This window comes from Bos indicus, chromosome 4 (assembly GCF_029378745.1).
Source record: "Bos indicus isolate NIAB-ARS_2022 breed Sahiwal x Tharparkar chromosome 4, NIAB-ARS_B.indTharparkar_mat_pri_1.0, whole genome shotgun sequence".
Classification (NCBI taxonomy): Eukaryota; Metazoa; Chordata; class Mammalia; order Artiodactyla; family Bovidae; genus Bos; species Bos indicus.
This window is the reverse complement of record NC_091763.1, coordinates 51059267-51068458: the sequence shown is the minus strand read 5'-3', so window position 1 is coordinate 51068458 and position 9192 is coordinate 51059267. Positions and strand designations below refer to the sequence as shown.

General features: G+C 40.8%; 1 non-coding gene across 1 annotated transcript; it reads left to right on the top strand.

Moving 5' to 3' along the window:
• Positions 1-6169: 6169 nt before the first annotated feature.
• On the top strand, positions 6170-6242 carry TRNAC-ACA (transfer RNA cysteine (anticodon ACA)). The gene has a single exon. It is a non-coding gene; the product is annotated as a tRNA-Cys (tRNA).
• The last annotated feature ends 2950 nt before the right edge of the window (positions 6243-9192 follow it).

Genomic DNA, 9192 nt, shown 5'->3' with positions numbered 1-9192 from the left:
GTAATACATAAGTATATCAAATCAACACCTTAAATTTACACAGTGCTTCATGGCAATTATATCTCAATAAAGCTGGAAATTAGATTAAGTGGTAAAAAAAAAAAAATAGTTAGCCACAATACATTGCCTGACTATCATGTTTGTCAGAGTTCTGTAAGCTAACAAAAACAAGACGATTTTCAAAACAACCATCTCTTTTCCCTTCTGCCTCTTCAATGACAGCAGATACTAGGGGCTTATTAATATTCTACAGGAAAAGTTGTATAAATCAACTTGTGTTCATAAGTAATCCTCTTGTGGAGAAGAAATCTTTTTTTTTTCTTGTCTCATTTAGGGCGGATGCTCCACTGTCCTTGGGGGGACCAAAAAAGCATTAGGGTGTCCTTGAACAGACTAAGCTTCTTTCCTACTAAGGAGACCTCACCAGGCATTGCATTTATACTTAGCAGTGTTGCCTGACTGTTCTCTGGCCATGGAGACACAGAGTAAAATTAAACATCCTAACCAGACATTTGATGATGATTTTACATTATCTCGTCAATTAGGTTTTTAGAAATTTTTAGAAATTTTAAATACCTATAAAAGTAGGCATTTGTTGTTGTTCAGTCGCTCAGTCGTGTCCGACTCTTTACGACCCCATGGACTGCAGCAGCACACCAAGCTTCCCTGTCCTTCACCCTCTACCTGAACTTGCTCAAACTCATGTCCATTGAGTCGATGATGCAATCCAACCATCTCATTCTCTGTCGTCCCCTTTTCCTCCTACCTTCAGTCTTTCCCAGCATTAGAGTCTTTTCTAATGAGTCAGCTCTTCGCATCAGGTGGCTGAAATATTGAAACTTCAGTTTCCGTGTCAGTCCTTCCAATGAATATTCAGGTTTGATTTCCTATAGGATTGACTGGTTTGATCTCCTTGCAGTCCAAGGGACTTTTAAGCTGCTAAGTCACTTCAGTCGTGTCCGACTCTGTGCGACCCCATAGATGGCAGCCCACCAGGCTCCCCCATCCCTGGGATTCTCCAGGCAAGAACACTGGAGTGGGTTGCCATTTCCTTCTCCAGGGACTCTTAAGAGTCTTCTCAAATACTATAGTTCAAGACCATCAATTCTTCAGCATTCAGCCTTCTTTATGGTCCAGCTCTCACATATATACATGACTACTGGAAAAACCATAGCTTTGACTATACAGACCTTTGTTGGAAAAGTAATGTCTCTGCTTTTTAATATGCTGTCTAGGTTTGTCATAGCTTTACTTCCAAGGAGCAAGCGTCTTTTAATTTCATGGCTGCAGTCACCATCTCAGTGATGTTAGAGCCCAAGAAAATAAAGTCTGTCACTGTTTCCATTGATTCTCCATCTATTTGTCATGAAGTGATGGGACCAGATGCCATGATTTTCATTTTTTGAATGTTGAAGCCAGCTTTTTCACTTTCCTCTTTCACTTTCATCACGAGGTTCTTTAGTTTCTCTTCTCTTTCTGCCATAAGAGTGGTGTCATCTGCATATCTGAGGTTATCAATATTTCTCCCAGCAATCTTAATTCCAGCTTGTGCTTCATCCAACCGGGCATTTCTCATGATGTACTCTGCATATAAGTTCAATAAGCAGAGTGACAATATACTGCCTTGACGTATTTCTTTCCCAATTTGGAACCAGTCCATTGTTCCATGTCCGCTTCTAACTGTTGCTTCTTGACCTGCATGCAGGTTTTGCAGGAGACAGGTCAGGTGGTCTGGTATTCCCATCTCTTTCAGAATTTTCCACAGTTTGTTGTGATCCACACAGTCAAAAGCTTTAGCATAGTCAGTGAAGCAGAAGTGCATGTTTTTCTTTTGCTTTTTCTATGATCCAGCAGATGTTGGCAGTTTGATCTCTGGTTCCTCTGCCTTTTCTAAATCCAGATTGAACATCTGGGGCTTCTCAGTTCTGTACTGTTGAAGCTTGGCTTGGAGAATTTTGAACATTACTTTGTTAGCATGTGAAATGAGTGCAGTTATGCGGTAGTTTGAACATTCAGCATTGCCCTTCTGTGAACTGGAATGAAAACTGACCTTTTCCAGTCCTGTGGCCACTGCTGAGTTTTCCAAATTTGCTGGCATATTGAATGCAGCACTTTAACAGTATCGTTTTTTCAGATTTGAAGTAGCTCAACTGGAATTCCATCACCTCCACTAACTTTGATTGTAGTGATGCTTCCTAAGGCCCACTTGACTTCGCACTCCAAGATGTCTGGCTCTAGGTGAGTGATCACACCATCATGGTTATCTGGGTCATGAAGATCTTTTTTGTATAGTTCTTCTGTGTATTCTTGCCACCTCTTCTTAATATCTTCTATTTCTGTGAGGTTCATACCATTTTTTTCCTTTATTGTGCCATCTTTACATGAAATGTTCCTTTGGTATCTCTAATTTTCTTAAAGAGATCTCTAGTCTTTCCCATTCTATTGTTTTCCTCTATTTCTTTGCATTGTTCACTTAGGAAGACTTTCTTATCTCTCCTTGCTATTTTTTGGAACTCTGCATTCAGACGGGTATATATATTTCCTTTCCTCCTTTGTTTTCCCTTCTCTTACTTTCTCAGCTATTTGTAAGGCCTTCTCAGAGAACCATTTTGCCTTTTTGCATTTCTTTTCCTTGGAGATGGTTTTGATCACCACCTCTTGTACAGTGTTATAAACCTCCATCCATAATTCTTCAGGCACTCAGTTTATCAGATTTACTCCCTTGAATCTATGTCATTTCCACCATATAATCATAAGGAATTTGATTTAGGTCATATCTGAATGGCCTAGAGGTTTTCCCTACATTCTTCAGTTTAAGTCTGAATTTTGCAATAAGGAGTTCGTGATCTGAGCCAGTCAGCTCCAGGTCTTGTTTTTGCTGACTGTATAGAGTTTCTCCATCTTTGGCCACAAAGAATATAATCCATCTAATTTCGTTGTTGACCATCTGGTGATGTCCATGTGCAGAGTCTTCTCTTGTGTTGTTGGAAGAGTGTGTTTGCTATGACCAGTGCATTCTCTTGGCAAAGCTCTGTTAGCCTTTGTCTGGCTTCATTCTGTACTCCAAGGCCAAACTAGCCTGTTACTCCAGGTATTTCTTGATTTCTTACTTTTGCATTCCAGTCCCCTATAATGAAAAAGACATCTTTTTGGTGTCAGTTCTACAAGGTCTTGTAGGTCTTTATAGAACCATTCAACTTCAGCTTCTTCGGCATTAGTGGTTGGGGCATAGACTTGGATTACTGTGATGTTGAATGGTTTGCCTTGGAAATGAACAGAAATTATTTTGGGTTTTTTTGAGATTGCACCCAAACACTGCATTTTGGACTTTTGTTGACTATGAGGGCTACTCCATTTCTTCTAAGGGATTCTTGCCCTCAATAGTAGATATAATGGTCATCTGAATTAAATTTGTCCATTCCTTTCTATTTTAGTTCACTGATTCCTGAAATGTCATTGTTTACTCTTGGCGTCTCCTATTTGACCACTTCCAATTTACCCAACACGTACTCATGTTGATCCATGTACCCAACATTCCGGGTTCCTATGCAGTATTGTTCTTAATAGCATCAGACTTTACTTTCAGCACCAGACATATCCACAACTGGGCATTGTTTCCACTTTGGCTCAACTTCCTCATTCCTTCTGTAGCTGTTTCTCCACCCTTCTGGGCACCTACCGACCTGAGGAGTTCATCTTTCAGTGTCATGTATTTTTGCCTTTTCATACTGTTCATGGGGTTCTCAAGACAATCCTGAAGTGGTTTTGCCATTCCATCCTCCAGTGGGCCACATTCTGTCAGAACTCTCCACCATAACCCATCCGTCTTGGGTGTCCCTACACGGCATGGCTCATAGTTTCATTTGAGTTAGACAAGGCTGTGATCCATGTGGTCAGTTTGGTTAGTTTCCTGTGATTATGGTTTTCATTCTTTCTGCCCTCTGATGAATAAGGATAAGAGGCTTGTGGAAGCTTCCTGATGGGAGGGACTGGCTCTCGGGAAAAGTGGGTCTTGCTCTGGTGGGCAGTGCCATGCTCAGTAAATCTTTAATCCAATTTTCTGCTGTGGGCTGTGTTCCCTCCCTATAGTTTGGTATATAATATAATAAACTTCACATCCCTGTCACTGAGCTTCAATAGATATCAACTCATTGCCAATCTTATTTTATCTATTCTCCCTTGAATTTCCCTCCTACATAATTTTAAGCAAAACCTAGACATCATACAACTTGAATTGTATCTATCTCTAAAAGGCAAGGATTTCCTCTCTCATTCTTTTTTTTTTTTAATAAACATATCCCAATACCATTGCAACAACTAAAAAGAATAAAGTCCTTAGCATCACACTTTCCTCATCTATGTCACTAAGTTTGCCCCCAGCAAGTTCCTCTGGCTGCATATCTAGAATCTCTTAAATGGCTATTCGACATTCCCATGGTCAGCTGTTTCTTCCATAACCCTATTTACAAAGTATTGAAATTTCACTTCCATGTTATCACTTTTTGTTGCTGCTACATTTTTCTCTTTTTTGGCCAATGCCCTCTTTTCCATTTTTGTAAAGTGGTATGCGGGTTTATCCCTGAGAGACCAGGAGGCACACCACCACACACTCCACACCATACTGTTTTCAAGTGTACTGAGTAAGAGTTGCACAGAGGCCTGTTACCAACAGACTTTAAAAGAAGGGGCATGATTGATCACTGAGCATGATGCAAATCTGCAGATATGGAGGGCTGACTGCATTCACTGTACTGCGCCATTTTGTCTTAAGGGACATGAGCAGCCATGGATTTTGGTATCCACAGGGGCTCCTGGAATGGATCCGTGTAGATACTGAGGGATGACTCAAGAGTTGTAGACAGACGAGCTAGTAGTGATATTTGTATTTTATCCAATTATTCACCATCAATATACTGTGTCAACTGATATTTGAACCATGCTGCTGAGGGACTGTTATTATTGAACTAGACTCTTGTGAAGGAAATTTATTTGTGTCTAAATGGTATAAAAAGGACTGCCGATAGTTTGTCTGAATGAAGATCCAATTAAGGTTTACTTATTGTAATTGGTTCATGTATCTTATGAGTTCCTTTCTAGATTCTCTCTCCATTTTCTTTCTTTTTTTTTTTTCATGCAATTTGCTGGTTGGAGAAACCAGGTTGTTTATCTTTTACAGTTTTCCAGAGTCTGGATTTTGCTGTATTCTTCTCTACAGAGTTGTTTAACAAGTTTCTGTACTCCTCCTCATTTCATGTAAACTAGCGGTTAGATCAACAAAGGCTTTAGGCTGGCTCCTAAGCCCTTTTGAAAAACCGTAATAGGTTTTGATTTGATTTAAGTCATACCTGAATGGCCTAGTGGTTTTCCCTACTTCCTTCAATTTAAGTCTGAATTTTGCAATAAGGAGCTCATGATCTGAGCCACAGTCTGCTCCAGGTCTCTTTTTTGCTGACTGTACATAGCTTCTCCATCTTTGGCTGCAAAGAATATAATCAATCTGATTTTGGTATTGACCATCCGATGCTGTCCATGCATAGAGTCCTCTCTTGTGTTGTTGTAAATTCCCTATGATGAAGAGGATATCTTTTTGGTATTAGTTCTAGGTCTTGTAGGCCTTCGTTAGAGCCTTTCAACTTCAGCTTCTTTGAAATTAGTGGTTGGGGCATAGACTTGGATGACTGTGATGTTGAATGGTTTGCCTTGGAAACCAACAGAGATCATTCTGTCATTTTGAGATTGCACCCAAGCACTGTGTTTTGGACTCTTGTTGATTGTGAGGGCAACTCCATTTTTTCTAAGGGATTCTTGTCCACAATAGAATATATAATGGTCATCAGAATGAAATTTGCCCATTCCTATCCACTTTAGTTCACTGATTCCTAAAATGTTGATGTACACTCTTGCCATCTCCTGCTTGACCACATGCAATTTATTTTGATTCATGGACCTAACATTCCAGGTTCCTATTAAATATTGTTCTTAATAGCACTAGACTTTACTTTCATCATGAGACACATCCACAGCTGAGAGACATTTCCACTTTGGCCCAGCCTCTTCATTCTTTCTGGAGCTGTTTTGCCTCTCTTCCCCAGTAGCATATTGGACATCTTCCTACTTGGGAGGCTCATCTTTTGGTGTCATAACTTTTTGCCTTTTATACTGTTCATACTTCCTGATGGCTCAGATGGTAAAGCGTCTGCCTACAATGCAGGAGACCCAGGTTCAATCCCTGGGTTGGGAAGATCCCCTGGAGAATGAAATGACAACCCACTCCAGTATTCTTGCCTGGAAAATCCCATGGACGGAGGAGCCTGGTTGGCTACTGTCCATGGGGTCGCAAAGAGTTGGACATGACTGACTGAGCAACTTAACTACTTACTTACTGAGGTTTTTGAGGCAAGAATTAAGTGGTTTGCCATTCCTTGTCCAGTGGACCACGTTTTGTCTGAACTCTCCACCATGACCCACTGATCTTGGGTCCCCTGCATGGCATGGCTAGTAGATTCCTTAAGTTACACAAGGCTGTGATCCATGTGATCAGTTTGATTAGCTTTCTGTGATTATGGTTTTCCTTTTGGAGGCTGTGGGATTATGGATCTTGCTTCTTGATGGGAGAGACTGGCTGTGGGGAAAATTGGTTCTTGCTCTGGTGGGCAGGGCCATGCTCAGTAAATCTTTAATCTGATTGTCAGCTGATGGGTGGGGCTGTGCTCCCTCTCTGTTTGCTGTTTGGCCTGAGGTGATTCCATCCTGGAGTCTACAGGCTCTATGGTAAGGCTACTGGTAACCTCCAAAAAGGACTCAGGAGTGACCACAGGACTGAAAAAAGTCAGTTTTCATTTCAATCCCAAAGATAGGCAATGTCAGAGAATGTTCAAACTACCACACAATTGCACTCATTTCACATGCTAGCAAGATTATGCTAAAAATCCTTCAAGCTAGGCTTCAGCAGTATGTGAACCAAGGACTGCCAGAAGCACAAGCTGGATTTAGAAAAGGCAGAGGAACCAGAGATCAAATTGCCAACATCTGCTGGATCATAGAAAAAGCAAGGGAATTAAAAAAAAAAAAATCTACTTCTGTCTCATTGACTATGCTAAAGCCTTTGACTATGTGGATCACAACAAACTGTGGAAAATTCTTCAAGAGATGGGAATACCAGATCACATTACCTGTCTGCTAAGAACCTGTATACAGGACGGGAAGCAATAGTTAAAACCGGACATGGAACAACAGACTGGTTCAAAATTGGGAAAGGAGTACGTCAAGGCTGTATATTGTCATCCTGCTTATTTAACTTATATGCAGAGTACATCATGTGAAATGCCAAGCTGGGTGACTCATAAGCTGAAATCAAGATTGCCAGGAGAAATATCAACAACAGATATGCAGATGATACTACTTTAATGGCAGAAAGCAAAGAGGAACTAAAGAGTCTCTTGGTGAAGGTGAAAGAGGAGAATGAAAAAGCTGGTTTGAAACTCAACATTCAGGAAATGAAGATCATGGCATCTGGTCCCATCACTTCATGGCAAATAGATGGGAAAAAGTGGAAACAATGATAGATTTTATTTTCTTGGGTTCTGAAATCACTGCAGATTGTAACTGCAGCCATGAAATTAAAAGACCTTGCTCCTTGGAACAAAAGCTATGACAAACCTAGTCAACAGAGACATCACTTTGCCAACAAAGGTTTGTAAAGTCAAAGCTGTGGTTTTTCCAGCAGTCATGTATATATGTGAGTTGGACCGTAAAGAAGACTGAGTGCCAAAGAATTGATGCTTTTGAATTGTGGTACTGGAGAAGACTCTTCCCCTGGACAACAAGGAGATCAAACCAGTCAGTCCTAAAGGAAATCAGCCCTGAATATTCATTGGAATGACTGATGCTAAAGCTGGAGCTCCAAATTTCAGCCACCTGATGTGAAGAGCCAACTCACTGGAAAATACCCTGATGCTGGAAAAGATTGAGGGCAGGATAAGAAGCGGGTGACAGAGGATGAGATGGTTGGATGGCTTCACAGGCTCAATGGACATGAGTTAGCGTGAACTCTGGGAGGTAGTGAAGGACAGAGGAGCGTGGCGTGGTGCAGTTTGCGGTTGCAAAGAGTCGGACATGATTTAGTGACTGAACAACAATTGGTATGATAGTTTTCTTGCATTTTGCTGTGATGAGCTATCTTCAGCTTACTTGTACATGTTCTAAGCTCACTTGCAGACATGGGACTCACCAGTTCTTCAGAAACCCAGGTTCCTTTCAGTAGGAAATGGTATTTGAAGACCAAAATTTGGTCACTAGAGTTTCTCCTTGCTATAGAATTGGTCACTGGATTGGTTCTTTCAGTGGGTTGAGCTAAGAAATAGATACAGATAAAATACGTAATGAAGTTGAACTGAGCAAAAAAGTACATCTCTGTATACTTCTGTTTCTCTTTCTATGTTTATGTCTGTGTCTCTGTTTCTATATCTTCTGTAATGAAAATATGTTATAAGGTCATACTGCTATTTCCCATCCAATTTCAGGACTGTAGGGTTTTTACTTACCTTTCTTTTATCTTCTGTTTACATTTTGTTTCTACCGTGCCAAGAATCCCGTTTCTCAAAAACACTAATAGTGATAAAAAAAATTAAGGTATTACGTAATTATTCTCTGGCTCACCATTTCAAAATAGTAGTACCAGGTGGCACAGTGGTAAAGAACCCATCTGCCAGTGCTGGAGATGCAAGAGACGTGGGTTTGATCCTAGGGCGGGGAATATCCCCAGGAGTAGGAAACGGAACCCCACTCCTCTATTCTTGCCTGGAAAATCCCATGGACAGAGGAGCCTGGTGGGCTGCAGTCCATGGGGTCACAGAGTTGGTCGCAACTGAGCACGCACACAGACACACCAGCACTACTTTTAATTTCCTTTTCCTATTTATCCCTTGCAGTTTTTTTTTTTTTTTCCTCCTCGTATTAGGGTATATTCCAGAAGATAGGTGCAGGCACATTTCTTTGCTTTACAGTCACTTGGAATAATTCCTGGCTGTGTGATTATGCTGCCTGCTGGAGATACGTTTAGGTTCCTTTGGTTTTTCTTTGCTGTCTTTTTTTTTTTTTCTGGTTCTCTCTGGTAAACTAGTCTGCCTACTTCATTGTTCTTAAGGAGCTACCAAGCTGCTCTCATTGGCTTCCCACCTAAATCTTCGATGT